We start from the raw sequence: 4,576 nt of genomic DNA on the forward strand, positions 1-4,576 counted from the left end.
GGATGTGCCTTTTAACTCTAGAGAAAAAAGGCAAGATGGAGGGACAAGAGAAATGTGTGAGAAGGAAGTGACATCAACAACCCTAAGAATAACAGCCTGTGGTCAAAGGAAGGTCAGAGCAGGTCAGAGCAGGTAAGATACTGCCTCAAGTATCTTAACAGTAGAGACAGAATGCATGATTTCCTGGGCTATAAATTGTTCTCATTTATTCTAGTTTTGGTTACTTCTGTATGATATTGAGATAAAATAGAAGCCAGAATGGTGTTAGACATGAGTGATCCTTACATGGTTGGTATCAACTTTTGATGTCATAAAAGATGTTCAGCTCCACTAAGAAAAGCAATCCAAAATTGTCAAATAAAATCAAATGAATACATATTTTTGAAGTGTCAGGAATGCTGACATATTAAGCAACTAGTGTTCTGGGAAAGTATCCTAGTCTTTAGAAAACAACAGGAAGAAAGTTACTTGTATGGTAATACTTGGACACCCAATGTTTCATTTTGAAGAAATCCTGCCTATAATCTGCAGGTTTTCGCTATAGTGCTGGCCAGAATACAGAAGGCTTGCCTGCTACGTAAGTCAGGTCCTGTGAGTGCAGATAGAGGACAAGAAGAGAACAGAACCTGAGATTTGTGTAGGAGATATGTCCTCATCCCATCCCTGTGGCCCAATACAATTCAGCACAGGCCTTTGATGTAGCACTGCATTTACTTATGAAAGGATGACTGATTGATTTCTGTGGGATTCGCTGAATGAGATAAAAGCTGCAAGACTGGGACTCTTCTGAAATCGATATATTATACAGCAGAAGGAATGCACTGTATCTTTTATTAAACATGCAATTGAGTTTGGTTATGGCTTTTGGAGAATTACTAACGTTTGGCAAATTTCCCAGATCTTGTTATAACTATATTTAAACAATCAGCATTGCAAGGATGTTTGAATGTAACATCATTAACTTTGACTGTCTAGCAAGTTTTATTTATGGTATTCATTTAATTTTTTTCCAATTCTGGGAATAGAATGGTACTACCCATATAAATATAAAGTTATACTGCTATGCTGTTCTGTCTGGTAGTCTTGCATCCAACTTTGCCTTTCCGTAATAATTTGCGATTGCTAGAAAGGCAAATAACGTCAGATATGAGGCATAGTTCCAACGCAGAAGAACAAAGACCTGTCATTTTATAATATGAATCATATGGAAATGAAGTGTCTCCTTCTATCATCAATATCCATCAGAAACAGAGAATTTCAAGAGCAGGAGCTCTGTTGAGTGTTGCACAAAGGCACAATATTTGGAATGCTTTATATATGAAAAATCCAGACAAAAATCTTCCAATACAGCAATTTCTTCGTTCCAATCTGGTCTGCCAACTCATGAAAAAATTATCCTTGATGAGTAGTTGGAAGTTGGAGCCTCGAGGTGAACATAGGAATGGGCCAGAGTTGGGTTCTGGGAGTGTTATTATATATCACTAAGGCATAATATTAGAGTTCCACAACACAATCCAGACTATTGGATCGCAGAATATATTCTTTATGCAGAGATGATAACATTGCAAAGTGCCAGTCATTCTAGTCTGCATTTGGTTGTGAAACTCACCGGTTGGTCTTGGGCCAATCATTTGCACTTTGCTTGATCTTCTTCAAAGAATTGTAAGGATAAAGTGGAGAGGAGGAGAGTAATACCATCTTCAGCTCATTAAAGAAAAAAGTAGGATACAGTGGACCCTCTACTTACGGAATTAATCCATATTGGAATGGTGGTTGCAGGTCGAAAAGTCTGTAGGTCGAGTCTCCATTGACCTACAATGCATTGAAAACCAATTAATCCATAACCAGCCGTTTTTGTTCCGTTTTTGTTCCATTTTGTTTTTTTCTGGTCTGTAGGTCGATTCTCCGGCTGCAAGTAGAACCTAAATTTTGCATCCAGAGAAGTCTGTAGCTTGAAAAGTCTGTAAATTGAGCCGTCTGTAAGTTGAGGGTCCACCGTACAAATATAACTTATATATTTAATTAATAAATAATAATAGTTGTAGAGCATATCACATAATAGTAATTCAACTCAAGTTACCAAAAGGCACCATCTATTTTTATCTAAGATACTTTTACCCTGCCTTTATCCTTAAAAGGACCCAAGGAGACTTATTTAATCAAAAGACAATATTAAAGCTATGTGGGAATATCATACAACAGCGAATATACAAATACTAAAAAGGATCTAACAAATACCATACAAAAACATAAGCAACACACAAAATAAAACACATTCAAAGCAGTAAGGTACAACAGTCCATTTAATCAGGTGAAGCTGGTGCACTAGTTTTAATTATGCAAAGGCACTCCTGGCCACCTAAAAGAGATTATGAATTAGATTTGTTAATTATAAATGAATCAGTCTTCTGATTGGTCAGTAACATTGGCTAGTTGCAATGCTAAAGCAGAAATGGCAAAACTTGTACCAGCAAACTGTCACTTATAAATATACAGTGGTGCCCCGCTTGACGATTACCCCACTCCACGCCGAACCTGCTTTATGATGAGGTTTTTGCGATTGCTATTGCAATCACAAAACAATGTTTAAATGGGAAAAATTCACTTTACGACGATCGATTCCCTGCTTCTTCGCTAAACAACGATTTTAAAACAGCAGATCAGCGGCTCTCAAAATGGCTCCCTGCTGTGCAAAATGGCTCCCTGCTGTGTTTAGGATGGATTCCTCGCTTAACAGGCACCGGAAAATGGCCACCCTATGGAGGATCTTCGCTGCATGATGAGGTATTTCGCCCATTGGAACACATTGAACCGGTTTTCAATGCATTTCAATGGGTTTTTTACTTTTGCTTGACGACGATTTCATTCCACAGCAATTTTGATGGAACGGATTATCGTCGCCAAGCGAGGCAGCACTGTTCATATTCCTCAATGCATGCAAGTTGGGTGGCTTGGTGTGTGACCAGGAATCCAAGTGAGGACTTGTTAACTAGTGGCAATTTCCCACTAGAAGGCATGGCATTTCTGTTCCACTGGCCAAATCCTTTGCAACAGGAGTTTTTGGCTATTAACTGAAAAAGGCTCTAGATGTGTACAGTTGAAGAAGGAGAGTCTTAGGAATATCTCCTCCAGTCAGGTCGTGGTTCTCTTCTTCCTTGTAGCTGTAGAAGCTGTGGATTCAGCACGGTGAGACAGTTATCATAGTCGAAGCTTTGGAGATATCATAGAAAACCCAGCCAGTTGTTCAATATTTAATGTCTCATATCGTAGTTTTACTGTCAGGTGGGAGAATAGGTGCCTGTGGAATTTTCTGTTAAAGACTCCAAATTAAGTGGGCAGGCTTTGAGTATTATGCATCTTGAAATGGATGATGGGAGATCAATCATGCATTCAAGGGCTACATGGAAACGCCTGAGCAAAGAGAAAACCTTTCATACTTTCCAGTAGATGGAAGTTGAAGATGGTTCCAATAGGCACCTTTTCTGCTCTTCCTTTCATTGTGGGGCAATGGCACTGACTATAGATGGAACATAACTAAAACAGAGAGCATACCTCAGTTTTGGATTGAGTCACTCTGCACTGAGTCCATGAGGTCACTCTGGCTTAGTGTGGTCACAGTTTCAAGACAGGATACACCAATGATGTAAAGGACCGTAGTTTGTTAAATGCTACATACTTGTAACACACACTGACCAACTGTTCCCACTTCCAGTGGGAATGTCAAAAAATGCCCTTGCTATCTGATTTTATAAGCCCTTTTACAATGTCCTAGTACACAAGCAGTAGAGAAGTCCTCCAGAAAGGAAGGCTTGCAATACAAGACTTTGTCTCAAAGGCATTGCAAGCATGAATCACAGTTCAAGATTGGGCTACCTGTACTGTTTAGAACTAGGTTGTCTCTTTGGAGTTAGCATTATTGAAAACAAACATGTGATTCTAAGAAAATTCCTTTTATGCTCACTCTATGCCTTTTGAGAGGATTCCAATGCAAGACTGAAACCACTTCTCACAAAAAATTTTTAGGGTTATTATAAGTCAGATGTGAATCATTTACAGAAGTCCTACTACATTTAGTGGATTAATTCCTAAGAAGACATGTATACAGGATTACAGTCTTCTACTATGAGAGGTGATGGTCCTGGACTCATGTCTGGGGCCCTGTTTCATCAGCAGCAGTGGCTTCAGGGCTGGAGAGTGTTGAGTGCCATATTTCATGGTGCTCTTCTTCCCAGGACGCTCAACACTGCAATGAACTGCACCTGCTCAGGACTTTAGACTGGCTGATGGGTGAGAGCAGTTTCCCCAAGTGGATGGGAGGTGCTGGGCTGTCATGGCTGCTCTGGTGGGGGATTTAAAACTGTTTGCTGGCCACGCCAGAACTCTCTTTTGTTCCTGAGTTTCTCCAATTCACCCATTCTTTGTTATTTTTTGGAATCTGTTTCAATGGATGGAAACAAATGGGTTTGGGAAAGTAAGTGCTAGTTGACAATGAATTGGAGTATGTTATTTGGATTCATGTGGTAGCTTTGTTGGGGGAATTTTGGAAGCATGGGGATGGATCGTGGTACCCCCATGG

The sequence above is a fragment of the Pogona vitticeps genome, chromosome 1 (genome assembly GCF_051106095.1).
Source record: "Pogona vitticeps strain Pit_001003342236 chromosome 1, PviZW2.1, whole genome shotgun sequence".
Taxonomy (NCBI): domain Eukaryota; kingdom Metazoa; phylum Chordata; class Lepidosauria; order Squamata; family Agamidae; genus Pogona; species Pogona vitticeps.